Source organism: Pomacea canaliculata, linkage group LG12 (assembly GCF_003073045.1).
Source record: "Pomacea canaliculata isolate SZHN2017 linkage group LG12, ASM307304v1, whole genome shotgun sequence".
Lineage (NCBI taxonomy): Eukaryota > Metazoa > Mollusca > Gastropoda > Architaenioglossa > Ampullariidae > Pomacea > Pomacea canaliculata.
The window spans coordinates 3902046-3920218 of NC_037601.1; the positions used below are offsets into that span (position 1 = coordinate 3902046).

At 42.5% G+C, this 18173-nt stretch overlaps 1 protein-coding gene across 2 annotated transcripts in view; it reads left to right on the forward strand.

The window, feature by feature from the left end:
* Nucleotides 1-629: 629 nt before the first annotated feature.
* LOC112553148 overlaps nt 630-18173 on the forward strand; it is a 58544-nt gene continuing 41000 nt past the window's right edge. Inside the window, exon 1 of one of the 2 annotated variants that reach the window (XM_025220172.1) lies at nt 630-2532. The gene's annotated coding sequence lies outside the window, so the exon portion shown is untranslated. The remainder of the gene's footprint in view (nt 2533-18173) is intronic. The other variant, XM_025220174.1, reaches the window with a different exon arrangement.

Here is an 18173-nt window from a genome sequence, read left to right on the forward strand (position 1 = left end):
ATGCTCTAGTCAAGCGGAAATCATTTGTGAGCTGGTGCTATGGTCCGACAAACCTTGATCCTCTCCAATCGACTAGTCCTCGAGCGACTGGCGGCAGTCAACACAAGGCCCTCGACTGGAAACACAGAACTTTGCCGACCGTTTCTGTTCACAGCATCTTCTTCTCCATCATACACAGCCTGTGTTGACAGTTTGTCATTGCCACAGTCTGTGTTCATAGCCCGCCAGTCTCAACAAACCATGTTCACAGACCGCCAATATCCACAGAACTATTTACAGTTTGTCATTACCACAGTCTGTGTTCATAGCTAGTCATCATCTACTCCTGTTCACAGATTGCCATTGTTGACAATCCCTTCACAAAGACCATCATAACTCACAGTCCACCTTTGTTTACATCAGCGGTCTATAATGTCAGAAGTTTGTTAATAACGCATTAATTTGTCTGATGGGTTAGATCAGTTCAAAGGTGACGTATTCACTTAGAAATAATTATAAAAATTGTAGGACTTCCTAGAAGCAGAGAAAAAGCATTTAAGGCAAACTCTGGTTTTTTTTTTTTCGAAGGTTGTTAAGTTAACGGCGATTATTCTCTGAAAACAAGTAAACTCGCACCATATCCGGGCAAGGGATTCTTCAGATGAAAGTTTTTACAATTTGATATGAAAGCGTGTGAAGGACAATTATATTCCTGTTTTGAAACCTTTTTGCAAACAAATCTTTGCGGGTTTATTTTGTGCGAGGCTTGAATGGTCAGGGAGATCAATACGGAGCACATCGCCCTCGGAAATGTCGTCCCTGACCACGGAAATTGGATCAAGGGCCCGAAGTTTTATTCTTCGCCAACGATTGCAGACTTGTGCAGGAGGACAATGCAGGGCGGACAGTTCCGCACACCAAAGCCATCTTCTCGGAAGGGTTGAGCAGACGTGTCCACGGGAGGGGTCCTCAGCAGGCTTCTGGAACTGTCTTCCTCCTTCAGCCGACAACAACCACTACCCACCCACCCCAACTCCAAAACAAAAAGTTAGATGAAGAGTCTACACGAAGAGAACAGCACTGAAGCTATTATAGAAGGGTTTCTATTTTAGATGGTTTATGGAGTACTCTCGGCGTGAAAATGTTGAAACTTGTTTCATCTCGAGATTGCCATGGATACCCAGATGCTTGCCTGGGCGAAATGTCGACGCTGCTGTACTTGTTGTGGCTATCAATAAAACACACGCTCCTAACATTTGATAGAAAAAGAGGACCGGTATCTGTTCATTTTCAGAATTCAAGTACCTTTTGACTCTCCCTCCACCGATACTTTCAACAGTTCTCTCTCCGGCCACCTCTTCTCGCTCTATTCTGTTTCCAGCATGTGATGAAGAAAGGGAGATTATTTATATAAGTTTCCAGCGATCCCACCCCTCCCCGCCATAAATCCGCAATAATCTGAACTGTTTGAACCATTCTTGTTCATTCACACATCCTGGACCGCTCCCACCAGTCCCCTCCCTTCCCCGTGTGTTGCGCAAGCGGCAAGGCGTGCCGCACCGCTCACCGCGCCGCTTGCCGCGTTGCTCAACGCCTGACGTGGCGGAAACGTCGCCCGGGCGGCTGGTGGGTCTGGTCCGTGACGTCATATCACCGTGCACGCTCAGCCTGCACGCGCAATCACCCTCGCCAACGCGCGTGCGTTCTGCTCGCCCTCCCCACCTGTAGTCCACGTGTGGACCTCCTCACGCGCTGCGCAGCGGCAAATGAAGTGCGGAGGGGTCTACTTTCTTTTACTCATGTCAGAAGTGAGTATCCCACCAAAGGTGGAAGATTGGAAACAAATCAAGATGAAGGTGTAGGTGTTGTGTGTGAGGAGAGGAACTGGGGTGTGCGGCCACCCGGTACCACCCTGAAAAACTGCCAACAGGACAAGTTTGTGAGTGAATATTTATTTCTCTTTGGTAAATAATTATATAATTTGACATGATGACTTTCTTTTGTGTTTGGAGACCGGGACTCTAACATGTTTTCTGAAGATTGGTGGAAGGTTCTACACAAATCAGTTTCATTTACCAACGATGATTTGTTCAAGTCACGGGGTGAACTGAGGGACGATACCCTGCACAAGCCAAGGTTTTCCGTGGTTTAAATTGGTCCATCCGGTCAAAGGTAAATGTTGTATCTCCTACATATCATGGGCACACTACTCTACAGGCATTATTTTTGCCGTTTGAATGTTTGTTCATCAACACCATGACAGTCAACAATCCAAAAACATTGACCATTCGTACCCGAGACACGCGGAGACATCACAAGGCCAAGAACTTCAGCTGAAGGAACACTGGAAAACCAAGGAACACATTGATGACAGTTCCCAGTGTCACTGTTACTTTGGCCACGTGACCTCGTGACACCCTGTGACGACCCTCGACTGAAGTCAGTATTGTGTTTGTAAACTGAAATTAAAACTTTATACCAAGCGAAAAGAACGAACAGTCTGGAAAAGACCACAGAGACAAGGGACATAAACATCTTCGTTATATGATAAAGGTAGGTGAACTTTAAAATACTCGATATATTTCTTTCAGGTTTTGTTCAAGACATAAAATTCCGCATTCATTACCTGCTCCTAATCTTCAAAGAATGTTAGAAAGTGAGAAAGACTAGATGATTCTAGTCACACGGAGGGACAGTATAAAGTTAGAAAGAGTAGATAATTCTCTTGTCACCGAGGAGTTTCCAAATATCAAAATAAAAACATTTTCGTGAAGAAGTCAGAGTCAATGCAGCGAAAGGGATGGTGATGACTAATGGTGTGTGAATAAGTTGACATTCGATGCACATCATCTGATACCTGAATGAATAGGTTTAGCAAGGAATGAACAATTTCGCGCCTGTTCATGTTTCCAAACAGCTGTTCTACTGATATATCATCTGTCGGTGATTATGAGATGTGTGTGTGAGAGAGAGAAATATACCTTGACAACTGAGAAATCTGAACTGGCCGTCAGATGGCAAGTAATCATCAACTGAAGTCAACGATAAAATTAAGTTTTTTTCAGAGAAACCAAAGCCGAACCGTGAGAAACTCTTCACTGTTCCCGTTCATCATTCCTGTGTAGATGATTTATTTAGCAGGAAATAGCAGAGCTTCTCACTATGTAGAGAGGGACTGATGGAATGGAGGACAGGTGTAGACAGTAGAAAACATCGGATTTTGTGACTGTGTCCATACTATATCTACAAACATTTACTTGTGACCATCCACGAGTACCGGATGCTTGTGATGGACATGGACAAGTATTTATGACCCAAGCAGGCTTCCGTAACTCGAAAGTCGGAATTTCGCAGTTGCCCAAAACATGTTTACTAAACTCTACGTGTAGACAGACAAATGTTCGTGCATCTGTCTTCACCAGATAATTTGTTTATTCATACATCCTTTGGTACCAGCTGACGACCATCTGTCAATTCTGGTCGTTAGGTTAGACGTTGAGAAGGTTCGCCCTTCGTTCTATCCTTGGCGGTTAAAAAAGTAAAAGCAAGAAAACTGTGGTTTAGTCAAGTCCATTTTATTATATTTGCAGATTTTTTTTCTCTGTCCCACTGTGTCCTCCTGTCTCTACTGTACCCAACGGAAGTTCTAGAGTCTTGTGCCGAATCCAAAGCAAACAAACTTCTCTGTCCCTGTTGTCAAGAAAGGCGCTTGGTGGCCCTTAAGGGAGGCCATGGTTCTCCACATACACTCTTTTGGTCTTGTATGCCAGGTCGACAATTCCTAGGACTTTCTGAGAGACTTGGTCTTGAATTCCTGGAACTGTTTTTGACATATGCACAGTATACCAAATACTGGAACACACAAATCATGAAAGACGAATAAAATATTCGTGACTTTAATCCTCCTCCTCCTCCTCCTCCTCCTCATCCTCATCATCATCATCATCATCATCATCATCACCACACAACATCCATCACTTCAGGTGCCATCGCTGTTATAATAATGATTATTCCACCAATATTCAAGTGGCAGACATTACCGCCACATCAAAGGCTATGATTTTGCAATATTTGGCAACATGGCTTTTAGCACTCAGCACATTAGCCCGCACTCCTTATGTAATGGCTGATGGACGCTAAGCCCCCTCCCGCAATCTCGGGGGCTGATGTGACCTTTCTCCGAGCATCGCAGCGACATAAATCACGTGGTCAGAAGTTATGACGTCCTGCATGCGCACGAACGACACATTGATTAGGATTCACTCATCCGGAAAGAATTTATGTTTGCGAAGTCTGACTCATTCATGATTTCAATACGCAAGCGCGTGGACACACACACACACACACAGACACACACACACACAGACAATACACATTCAAACAGTTATTGAACGCCTTAATATACGCACACACACACACACACACGCACGCACATGTTTGCGTGTAATACCATATTCTCTTTTGCGCGCATCGACTCGATCTCTTAACATTGCTGGAAACGGAAACCCACACACCCATAAATCCCAACACACCCACACACACCCACACACAAACACACCCACACACCCACACACACGCAAAGCACACAAGCCTGTCTGCACACACACACACACATTGTTTTGTCTGAGGCTCAGCGTGCATGCCTTGTTGCACGCCCGTTGACCATAGTTCAGTAGTTGTGTGCCGGATGCTGGCTTGCACTCTTTGCAGAATGTAACCAATTCGAGGAAAACAAACTTGAGATGTAATAACGGGTGTCTGAGCTCAGCGGCAGTCAAAATATTGGGTTTTTATTATTCTCGACACCCGATCCGTCACCCTCCTCTTCCCCCCTACGCGCCATTTCCTCGGGCCTGTCATGGACTTCTTTCTTGCGCAGTCTCGGAATGTGTTGTTTGGTTTTGAAGTGCACCGTGTATCCTCGCCAAAATCCTTTAACATCATGTTTTAATGATTTGTTTATTTGCTCATTTCTGAACGTCGGGTATTAATCGTCGTCATCGTTGTCCTGTGCACGATGTAGGTCACGGAATGTTAAAATTCACACCACTGAGCCTTGCATGAGCCACCAAGAGATGTCATTGCATGGCAAGTTCCTATTAGTATTAACTAAAAACTGTTTGTATTCCGTTAAACTTACGACTGTCAAGTTTGAACGTAGCTGGTGGTCCTGTCTGCGAAATCACGTAAAATCACGTCCTTGTAATGTTTACATGTTAAAACATAATTCTAAATTTTTAGGGGGGTTCTTTGCTGTCCACTGTCTCTCCTTTGATGTGTGGATCACAATCAGACCAAAAGAGAACAAATGTGGTGGAAAGGGGTGAGTAGCTCAGACAGGGATGGTGGGACAAGGCCGTGATGACAACGGTGACGATCTTGTAGTCAATGCGAGAGACAATAAGTCAGAGAAGCTTGTGGAGAAGTCAGGTCAGAAGCTGAGAAGACTGTGCGGCTGATCCTTTGAGCCTTGAGGAGAAGATCGACCTGAAGACTGCAACGATATGCGATTCATGAGATAGTGACAATCCGATGACAACACCAAGATTCGTAACGGTTTGGGGACAGGAAGTCTCCATAACTAAAATTAATAGATGGCGCATATTTCAGTTTATTGACAAGAAGACTTCAGTTCTGTCGTCATTCATGTTCAACTTTCTGATGGACATCAAGGCTTCCACATACTATCTACTGTGGTGTGGTACAGAACTGCTGACACCAAGTTTATGCAAATTAATTCTGAGGCTAGTTCAGGTAAATGTGATTGTTTGTCGCGATGCATCGATTTTGAAACTCAACCGAGACATACTTGACCATCTGTTGTCACAAGACTTGTTCAGTCAATCCTAAACCTTAACGGAAAAATAGCGAGTTGGAGAAAATCAAATACTTTGTGGAATTACATGCAAAAACTGCAACTGCAGCTGACACAAGTCACCTGGACATATCGATCACTAACGATCTAAAAAACGCTGATGACGTCAACATGCTTCGCAATGTAAGAAAAACTTTCAACGACAGTGAGCTCGAGTTCTTTTCATTAATTGATTGATATTCCGATACGGCTTCTTACTTCGCTATAAATTTTCCACCGAATTCAATTCCTCTTCAATTATTAGTTCAATAGAAGACACGATTATGGAGGAGTTTTGTACTCTGATATTTAATTTTAGAGCTCTCGTATCATAGCTGGCTTATGTTACACAAATGATCAGATTTTGTGTTTTTTTCTTTTTTACTGATTATTCTGTGCTCTGTGCTTTCGTTCATCTGAAAGTAATGGATAGTCTTGGTTGGCTGTGCTTGAAGCCCACAAGCCGCCGTGTAGTAAGTTTGAAAAGATAGGAGTAGTAATAGAAGTAGATTTTTTTGCCTAGTGGTATTGCACGAGGATTAATATTTTAATAACGACCGACACTTACTTACAAATACCAATGACACACACACTTCTCGGGGAAATGTTCTACCTGGACATGTCTGTACCTGACTCCAGAGGCCAATGAACAAAATAAGCCATTGGCTGGGTGTGACTCGTCAGCCCCAATCTTACCCGCACTGTACAACATGTTGTGGGCATAGATTGTACTTACAGAGGGTAGGTCATAGACAATAGTTTTGCTAGCTGCACAAACCACCCGGTCGAGTCGAAACAGGGTGGTGCTGCAGTTCCAGACGGTGACTGTAAATGTCAGTACACTCTGGATCCCCTCCAGGTGAAACTGGACCAGAATGTCTCTGATAAGACTGATGTTCTTTTGTTTTTAGCTGGTGACAAAAGTAAGTAGTTAGTAAAGCTTGTTGATATAAATATCACATTGCTGTCCAGCTGAGGTCAGTCGAGATGGTAGATCATAGGAACCTGAAATCGTCAACCAGCTCTATGGCCTCCCGTTGATAATTAAGAGTTCCACAGGGATTTTTTCTTGAGGTCAACTACCACCTCTTTGTTTTACACAGGTTAGTTGTATCATATTTTCACTGCACCAGGTCACCAGGTGACCACCTTCTGGTGGTACGACACTTATTGTTGTTGACACTTCCTGCTGTTGATGATGTATCAACTTCACTATCCGAATGGATTCGTCAGACGAGATGCAATTGGTTAGATGAGTCAAAAGGAACACAAGAGAGGACACAACCTTGAGGTGGCCCTGTACTGAGCTCCAGTATATTGGGAGGCGATTATTGACTCTAATTCTGTGGTTCGGAGTAAGAGGAAGTCAAGGATCCAGAAATAGACTGACTGGGAAAGACCAAAAGCCGAGAGCTTACCACAGAGTATCTATAGACTGATGGTGCTCACGGTGGAGCTGCAATCTGCAAAGAGAAGGGGTGAGAGGGAGCCAGGGATTCAAGATGATGATGAACTGAACAACATCGTCCGAGCGACTAGTCTGATAGGCAAATTGGAGAGAGTCCAGCTTGCCTCTGGTGGTGCAGGAAAGATGTCTGAGAACCACTCTTTCCAGAACCTTCATCACTACTAATGCCAAGGCGACGGGTCAGTAGTCTCATAATGACCCACTGCGGTCTTCTTGAGGAAAAGAGCGATGACTAATCCTTTGAAACTGCGGGGAAGGATCGTGTTGAAATTATCAGTGAGACAGAAGAGAGGCAGTACCTCGGTGAGGGAGCAGACACAACTTTGTACAGTTTTGTTGCCGGAGAAAGTTGTGCACCTCGCACATGACCTGGACATCATGGATGTACTCTCTCACACTTTAGTATTACTCTCTCCCAGTCTCTCCCACTTTCCAAATTAAGAGAACACTCCTCACAATCTAAAGAGAAAAAACTGGAGTTTTATTTAGTGATTTCATGGGAAGGTAGACTAAGAGTTGTCTGGCAAAGTCGAGAGGAAAAGACAACAGAGTAGTGTTAGTTTTGGCTGGCAACCCCAACCCCAGACCCTCTCTCAGCTCTCGGCCCTCCACCGACATTGCAGTGTACGGGAACACAAAAATTCACTCAACATTTTCACCCAATACTCCCGGCTTATCTCGGCTGGATTTTTCTCGTCGGATTAGCGATCTCTTTTCTGTCTGAGTCGTTCTCGAATCGTCGGCGAGTCTGGCTGTCCTAAACACCCGGGCAGACTTTTCTAGAATGGCCGAAACGTAATTAAGGTGTCTGTGATCGAGTCGACTGGCGCCGGAAGATGCAAACTGCCCACAGTCTCCAAGAGACCTTCCCCCCCTCGTCTTTGTTAAAGTAAGCAAGGAATTCTGGGAAACCGACCCATTCTTCCAATCAAGACAATTATTTTAAGCTCAAACGACTACCACCTAGAGGTGAAGACGAATTCGAACCAATCCTCCAACAAAGTAGTCCCAGGATTCCATTTTATAAAAGCTGAAAATTGATAAGACCCACTTGATATAAACTGTAATCATATCCCCGAAGTCTTTCTCCCTGGAAAACAAATGTTTTTCATCCAGAGACCAACAGCATGATTCGTTTACTATATTTTTCTTTTTCATTTCATGGTTCTTTCTCCGTCACTCGCTTCAGATTACTCGTTGAAAAGCTGAAGGAACACACACACCTCCTTGTATCTATCGATCCATCCTTTTATTCATTCATTCTTTTCTCTTACTAACAACTAAAAAGATATCTTCACCAATGTTTATTTATTTACTGATTCATCAAAAAACAGATCCATCCACTCCTTTATTTCTCCACAAACTTTATTTTTGTTTATTTCTTGTGGCTTCTCAAGAAGCGTAGGGCCACAACAACACTTCGCCAACGGACCCGGTGTTGGGTAGCCTCCCTTAGTTGGGCCCGAGTTATCTCCCTGTAATTTAAACGGAAAAACTTCGTGGACTCTACAAGCCACGACTACCACCGCGACTACAACCGGAGAGGAAGCAAGAAAGTGCGGCCATCGTCTCCTCTTGCAGACAAGGATTCCTCCTCGTTAGCGACCATCGTTAGGTGTTACAGAGGTTTTCTCCGTTACAGTTCTGCAACCTTTGACCCTGCTGCACCAAACGAAGACCTTGAGAGCTGCGCAATTTCCGGTTGTTCGGTTTTTCTCGTTCGATCGTGATTCACCCGTCCCTTCCTTCACCTCTTCTCCCCCAGTCATCTTGTAGCCACCGTTTGAAGACTTTTTGAACCGATCAAGAACTCGTTCTTAGAACTTAATTAGAGAGTTGAGCAGCGCCTGCGGGCATCTACCTACCTGAGAGCCTGGCATACGAGGACGAGATGATCCGACCATTGGCGAGCTCAGCAAGGAGGAGGTGCAACATTCTGACCACTAATTGCTGTTATCGACGGCAAGCAAACGTCTTCATCCAGCATCCGCCTCGTGATGAATGAAGCCGAGGTTCAGATGAATTGACTGCTGGGCACGACTTTAATGATGGGAACTGTAACAGCAGGTGAGGTCATAACTAAACTCGGTCCAGAGAAATGGTGTCACTAAAATCTTTTTTGCTGTCTTTTATTTGGGATCAGATTGTGTAATGTTTTTACTTTTTAAAGGTCTGCTTTCAACAAAGATGCTCGAACAGATCCTCTGTTTACTGCGATAAGTAAAAAAAAATTAACTAACCCCTGGCAAGACAGTCCACCAAGTCATCCGGGTTATAAAATATATTCTTTCATCGACAACAATCCAATAAAAAGTGAATTCTTTGAACACAAGCAATCAGATTTTTTTTCTAATTAGCGATACTAGGCAGATGGCTTGACCAGGGCTCAGAATGACACAGCCAGGGGCAGTTAATGTCAGTATCTAGGGCTTTGCATGTGGAAGGTAGTTGTCTCCCCATTTTTACCTCCCCTTATAAATCTTGTAAGCTCAGTGAGGGGTCGGAGGAGAAAGTTTTCCAGCCACATCTTCAAGCAGATCTCGAAGCAACCCAGTTCTGTGTTCAAGTGGTTGATAAGGGGTCGTTAACATTTTATTTGGAATCAGGAGCAGGAACTTCAGGGATGTTAGAACACAAACAAAAACTTGATGCATGAGTCTGGTTCCTTCAAGGTAGCTAAAATATAGAATAAATGAGGGTCTGGAGTCCTTATTACAGTGAGGTACCAGTCATATTGCCTGAACAACCCTTTCAACAGGAGGGTCCCCTTATTTACGACAATGGAAATCAGATATGTCTCGAGCACGCAAGGGGAGAGCTAATCCTCAGTGGATAACACGTAAGCAATCAAAAGTTTTATAAGCTTTTTGTCAGGAACTCTGGATGAGAAGGGGCATGAGCATGCGCACACCAGCCATTACCCGTCACGTGACCGACAAGTCTCACTAAGGACCAGCGATGTATAATGCTCCTGAGGGACGAGTTGGCCCCGGCAAGTTACGAGTGGAGGGCCGAAGTGAACGAGACAAGGCGAGGTGAGGGAATGAGGCTGGTGACTCCAGGGTCGGTACAAGATGGATGGGCACCGACCTACTGAAACTCATTAGGTTTGTGTATCTGCTGCCAGCGGCTTGCCCCCGGCTGGGGTCAGGTCCAACAGAAAGATGAAGATGAAGCTGGCCGCTGACGCACGCACCCACAGTACAACAGGGTGCAGTCGGGTTCAGCTCACTAAGATGACATCAGTAATGATCCTGCAGACAAGGAACATTCCTGAAATGCCGCTACTAGGTACAAATGTTAATTCATCTTCCGCAAAATGTATTTTTTTATTGGCCAATAATTTATATTTATAGCAAATTTTATTTTTTATAAAATGTGTTCTTCTATGGTAAAATTATTTTTCTACGACAAATTTATTGAAACGATTCCACCAAGCCAAAGTTTATGTCTCCATGGCAAAGTTTTCTTGCGGAAAAGGTTTGCTTTTTTGAGTTATTGTATTTTTTTCTTCAAGTTTGTTTCTCAGGAATAAAGTTCTTTATGGTATGGGGGATAAAGTTTATGATTCGCGGGATAGAAGTGTGGGGAGCAAAGTTTTGCTTTCTTCAGGAGCAAATATTTCTTCCTGCGGAGGTAAATGATTTCTTACGAATGATCATGGTTACACAAAAGTCATTGATATACAAGCTTCTTCGTTGAAACTTTTGACTACTGTTTATATAGAGTCCCCTAGAAAACAAAAATTTACAGTTTGTATCTCTAGCATACACTGGTATTGAAAGTATAATAGGAATGAAGATAGACAATATCCACAAGGAATAAATGTTGAAAAGAGATAATCGCCACAGATATGCAAATTCACTATCAGAAGCATAAATGGATTACACGATGTTAGGCAACAAATGAAGAGGTTCAAACGGGCAAGAAATGGAATTGAATATATTGTCAAAAAAGTAAATTTTCGATTTTTGAGAAGCATGAGATTGTAGTGACACATAGTTCCTCGGTAAATGCTTCTTGTTCTGACCTCACCGTGACCCCGACTCTCCACCATCTTGCCTCCGCCTCTACACAAATCATCCGTTACAAGGGTCAACCAGTGCAGGCAAGCACTCTTGTGTTACTTGTAACATGCACAAGGAATCGCCTCCAGCAGCTCCTGAACAATCCAAGCAAGTGCAAAGTCTGCTTAGAAAGTAAGAAAAAAAAGACAGAAAATGGGGAAATGATATCCACTGAGTCAGTGCGAAGAAAGTGTGAAAATAAACACAGCCAAGAAGACATGTAAATAAGGTTGTAAGAGAACTGCATCTGACTACTTGATGTGATTTGGATACATGTATCTGCCACAGAGAGATAATTAGCCTCTTCCATAAAAAATTAAGACAAAATCCAGAAAGGAGAGGGGGGAGAGAGGGAGAGGGGGGAGAGAGAGAGTATAGAAAATATATTCAAATAATGACCTTTGAGACTCATAAACTCTCGTCCGATCTCACCAAAGTTCAGAGTTTATATAGTTTGATGCAAAAAAAAAATAAAATAAATAAATAAATAAAATAATAATAAAATAATAAAATAAAATAAAAACTAAAATCCGAGTAGCCCCCGTCTCCAAGTACAACCGTTTCCCCCAAAATTTTCTTTCTCATTCTCACTACAAGTGAGCTGAAAGCAATATTTTCTGTAATCGGTTTCAAAGTTTTCTGTAAAAGCATTCAATGACACGATACAGGCGAAGGAAAAATAGAATTCTTATCAGAAACGTGAGGAGGTCGTTCGTGTTCTGTTGCAGTGAGTTTATGATAAAAAAAAAAAAACAGTTTTTAGCTTGTGAACAAAGTTGTTAAGCTTCACTCAAGATCCTTAAATAGTTTCTGTATTCTCAGACAAAAGTGGACATTTTGTTTGTTGTTTATTTTTTAGGTCATATCAATAATAATTAAGTATTTTTTTATGGGGAAAATGTAGAGAGGGAGAGAGAGAACGGGTGAGTGTCACGAGAGAGGTTTCTTAAGCTTTACAAATTGGTCATTAATCAGAAAATAGTTGGGTACGATGGGATGTTGTTTTTGTAATCTGTAGAGCCCCAGCAAGCACTCAGGCATCTTGATGGATATGTTGTAGGCAGAGCAAGTAACCATTGCTGTGGTACACACGTGACCAGACATTTCACTTCAGGCTTTACTCCCAACACCAAAACAAACCCGAGGTTCCGAGCATCCCTCGCCTATCATCACAGCCAAAGAGGAGGTAGTAACAGTTCAGTCGACTCAAAAAAAAAAAAAAAAACAAAAAAAGAAAAAAAAAAAAGGTTCAATCACATCCTGGAATTGAATTTGAGAACAAACTGAGCAAATCCGTCATTGCTGTTGACGGACGAAATCCACAGATTGCTTGTTGCGAACAAAGAACAGGAAGACTCCATCAGGCAAGTGAAGACTGAATTTTATTCACAATTTACTGGATTATAATTTTTTTCAATCATCTTATTGCCAGCGAAAAGCTTTAGGGCACAATGTGCTTGCTCTTTGATGTGATTTAGATGATGGGGCTGTCTCACTTGTATCTTTTTTATCTCATTGCTGAAAGTGTTTAGAAAGTTACAATTGTTGTTCTTAAGGCTCTGATTGAGAGATGTTGGAGTGTGGGTATATAAGGCTAGTCATTCATGATCAGTCCATGAGTTTATATAGCAGGTCCACCCTGCAGCAGGTGCTAACATCCATGAAGCTACCCACGCACCTGTAAGATTAGAAACTAGTTTATTCTCAAATAATGTTGTTTTACAAACATCAGGTCGGCAATTAGCATCCTTCCAGTCTGGCTTATCTGAGGACAACTTTAGAAAAAGATTGTTTTGCAAGAAAGAAATGTAGGTTACCAAAAAAAAAGAAAAAAAGAAAAAAAGAAAGAAAAAAGAATGGACTCCAGCCAAGTGAAAAAAAAGAAAACAGAAAATACATTGTTAGAAAGGAAATCCTACACTTTCTACAAGGACTGCTCTTCACACAAAAAACTTGGCTCTGAATGTGGACAAAAGTCATTAAGGAATATGTAAAGAATATATGTTTGTTATCTGCCAACCTTATCACATTCCTGCTCCTTAGAAACTCAGCAAGGTGTTCCTTGCATGCTGACTCCTGCAATTATCCTGCAATGTTTTTACTGTATGTTACTATTTCATCTGCAATCTAGCTTCGCAGTTTTGTTTTTAAAATGCATTTTATCATGAGACCCAGATTGTAGCTGCATATATCTTCATTTCAGCTACAATTTGCCCGAACTTTTCTGTTATCTCTATTTTAGAAGCAAACTTATGCACTTTTTAGCAGGTTACCTTTTACCCAGAGGTTAATTTTTCGTCTGAATTTTGCTTCAATTTGGTTTGGACTTTTTTTTTCATGATCTTGATACTGGCGACATTTGCAACAAAAGTAGGGTGTCTTTTAATCTAGTTTTTTTTTTTTTCAGAGAGTACTCTATGTTTGGTCAATGATTAAAAATCAAGCATACACAAACACACATACACACACGCACACTAACTTATACATACGAGGAATATTCATACTCCCGGCACACAGGTCGCTAAGCGGTATTGGCCTTCTGTCCTACAACATCCTCCACACAGACGCTGGCGCCGCCTACAATAGAGAGATTAGAGAGGAAGCAAGCAGCAGGACCCGTAACTCCACAGACCACACACTCACATCCGCTACTTTCATTATCAAGCAGTTGCAGCTGCGTTCATAGCTCAGTGGCCGCAAACCTCTCTACACAGTGTTTGTACTTTTCAACAAACAAGTATTTCGGGCAACATCGAGCTTCTGCTTGTTTGTATTATTTATACTCTAACACTTCACACTGAAGCCAGAACCACATTTTCCTCCCGTCCATGTTTTTTGTAAAGCAGGTACCTCCAACTGTTTGAAAGTAAATGAGGAGAAAATAAAGTTCTGGTGTGAGATAGAAAAAAATTAGGATTGGCAAATGGACTTTAGTGAAAGATGTTTGTAGAAACTGATAGAACATGTACACAGAGGTTCGAAACTGTAGTGGGTGACAAATGGTTTCAAGCAAGGAAATATTTTTTCAGGAAAGAAACATTAATGTGTAAACAAGTGAATATTTAGGTCTAAAAGAAACAGTTGAACTATAATGGGAAACAAAAGGGATTTTGTGTTTTACCGTATTGATGTGTAACAAAAGATATATAATAGATAAAAACATGTTTGCTTGAGTTAAAACTTTGTAGTAAGTATAACATTTAATGTTTCAAGAAGAATTCCAGGAGTATTTTGAAGGGAAAAAAAACTAGATATGGAATAATACGCCGATAAGGGATCAACATGCATGCTGGTTATTATGTCATGGAGGACATATGTTATGCAACAACATTTTTAAAACACAGAAATTTAGAACAATCACATCCAGGGACTTATCAGCATCCAAAATAATAAGTTGACTCGATAAGTTGCTCAAGATGTGGAACTGGAAATACTGTGTGTGTATAAATATCTAGAAGCCAAACTTATTTTTCTCGAGAAGCGCAGAAGAAGTGTACCGAGAGACTAGGGTTACATTAATATTAATGATGGGTTCCTAACCATAGGTAGGAGTTCAGACGAGAAGTGGTAGGAAAGTTATTGAAAGATAATTGGGAGGGAGAAACGATTGAAGGGGAAGGAGGGTTAAGGAGGTTAGCCAATTCCAGTCCGCAAAGTGGTGATGATGGGGCCAAGGGCTCGCAACTCGCACCGTCTGATCGCCACGCATGCCAAGTCCCGAAGCCCAGCAGACGAGACGACAGAAAGGCCCTTCATCTGGGAGGTGGTGGGGACTGTTGACATGCAATCAATCTCCGGAAAAGTCTTTGGACGACTGCAGTGAGGCGTCCTTCTCGTCCGCTAACTACTTGTTTTCATCGACGCCTTTGCCAGAAAGAAAAGATGGCGCTGGCATCATAAACACAGCCCTTGCCTGACAAAAGGTTGAAGACAGCCCGGGACTGGCAGATAGATGGGTGTCAATGGAGTCTGTCTGCCAACCACTCGCCACTAACCGAGCTACTTTCGTAACCAACAAGCGCTGCAGTCGCTGGCAGAAACGATTTTCTATTGACGGTCAGGGGGAGGTAATGATGGACAAACACGGTCTGCTGGACGGTTGGGTGAGTCGGAGACTATTAGCAACTGGACAAGACCAGACGCGAGACATAATCTGTTAACTTCCCAAAGACATTTAAAAAGTTAGAAGGAGCGAATGGTGGAACGGAGAAAAATTATATTGACTGGAAAAGTCAATCAAAAGCGCAGAGTAGCTCACTGAAACAAACACACAAAAAAAAAGAAAAAGGAAAAAAGAAACAAACAAAAAGGGAATAGAAAAAAGAAAAAAGGGAAAAAGAAGCAAACAAAAAAGGCAAAGAAAAAAAACAAACAAAATAAAAAAAAGAAAAGAAAAAACGAAAGGAGAAATAAAAAGAAATAAAGAAATACAAATATGAACGAAAGAGAGAAAACAAGAAAAACTTTTAAGTTAATATTAATGTCTGACGGTAGTGATGGACGTAGTTCTTTATGTAGCCAAAACACATTAAAATTTTCGTACTTAAAGCAGGATTTTTTTGTTGCCAAGAGTGAACTTTGCAACAGAATAATGAAGAACTTTTCTCTTTGTTGTGTTATATAGCTACAAGCTACACAGCTTTCTATGGATTCTCCTACCCACCTCTCCCAAATGGCTACCCGTGCTTTCATTTATCAAACCCTTCAACATTCCATAACTCAGTCTGAAATAAACTTTCTGGTGCCTTTGTGAAGTGATAAGAACGAGAGGAAAATTGCGTCCGTCTGTCAAACACGGTTAGCATCTCCCTGCACGCGCACCGAAAACAAATCTGTTTGCACTGAGAAAATACACGGCAACACAATTTTCTTTTAGTGGCATCGATGTGGTTCTTGCCAGGAAGAAGAAACAGAGAAAAGAAGATTTTTCTCTACAAAATATTTTAAATTCATTTTTAAAGTTTTAAAAGATAAACTAGAAGTGTAGTAGTCTTCCTAGTCTGTAGTTTATCGTCCGAACACGAATTCGAATGAAGAGCGAATAAATGATAAAAATAAAATGAACATCAAGGAGGGAAACATGGAGTATCACGAGAGAAACACCAGAGAAACAACAGAGCAAAAGGGAATGACACCTAAGCTGGTGGTTTCTCAGGAGAGGCGAGGTTCAATCCAAGGGAAATGAGGAGGAAGAAAGAATAATTTTTAAACAATAAATAAGATAAAAATGCGTTTTACACAGAGCTGCGAGGTTAGCTAGGGTAGAGAGTCTTAAAATTAATGACTGAAAGACGCAATTACATGTAAGTGGCTCATCCTGTCTTCAAAGCCTCGACGACGACCTTCTACCACCAGGTGACGCTGCTCGATGCCTCTCCCCATCTCCTCCTACTTCTCTGAACGCAGGGCCCGCAACTCTCCTGGTCCTCTCCTCCTCCATCGCTTATTCACATCCGGGGTCTGGAAAACATCAGGCACTACTGCGCAAAATCCACCTACAGTTTCCTGATGGACTAGTCATCCACTGTACGGATGGATTGGTCATCCACTTTACTCATGGACTAGTCATCCACCGTCCTGATGGACTAGTCATCCACTGTACGGATGGACTGGTTGTCCAGTTTACTGCAAAGTTCCCGAAACTTTAACCGGTCAGTTTATAGAAAATAAAAAAAACAAACAAACAAACCAATTACACAAAGCCATCAAGATGTATAAGTCCGACTCAAATCAAAAGGGAGGAAGAGAGTAAGCGGGTAGGTGAACCCGAGTGCACTCTGAGACAAATGTAGCAGCTTTGAGGCAGTAAATGAAAAATATAGTTCTTTGACGGGACTCCTTTTATCTTTCTCTGTTCCTGGTCTTACGAGACATTGAATGGAGGAAGGTGAATGAGCCTGATGCAAATATTGACGTTGATCTAGCTGCTGTGCGCATGCGCGAACGGCTTGGGTGTAAGAGGGAGCATGCTTTAGTTCATGCACGTGTGGGTGTTGGAGGTTGTACGAGAACATGTCTGTGACAAGAAAACAAGCGAGGTTACGAAGGGTAGTAACGGACGAGCGAGGGATGGTGTGTGACGAGAAAAGTTGCAGGACGAAAAGAAGACAACACGGGGGATGAGTGTTGGGGGAGTTGTGAGCGCGCGTGCGGTGTTTCAGACGCAAAAGGACATGGAAGGAGGCGACTGCGTGGCCAGGATGTATTGTTTGTCTCCTCCCTATCTTGCCAAGATAAAAGGGGAAAAAAAATACGAAAACGAATAAGCCCGCAAGTCAGACTCTACACACTACAGTGAGCAGCACAAGAACCTCATCAGTCGGTCTCGGCACTTCAAACGCTAACTGACCTTTCCGACTTCTCACCGGCCTTCCGGTCTCGCCCAAAGCTCGTTATCAGCGAGAAGACGATCCATGTTACCGCGCACGGCGTCAGATTCGGAGCATTGAGCAGGCAAGATCCGGGTATTTTTGGTCTACACTCCCTTCCTATGGGCTCTCTGACTGCTCGTCATCCCCTCATCTCTTTTTTCATTGGCCGTTCAACAATCGCCGCTGTTCCTTGAACACTTCTTTCTCAGCTTCCATTCTGCTTGTCAATGCAACTGAAAATCTCTGAATGCTCCAGGACTTAAAATTTCATATGAGCTGAAGTAGAAAACATTCAAGATGGACGACATGAATTTTTCATTCGCTTGAGCTTTGCCGCGTGCATTTGTGGCCCTTGAGCGCTTTCAGGCATCCCTAGGGATCTGAGAGAAAAGCTCTGACAGTTGAGCATTCGTGGAGTATCTCAAGAGGAACAG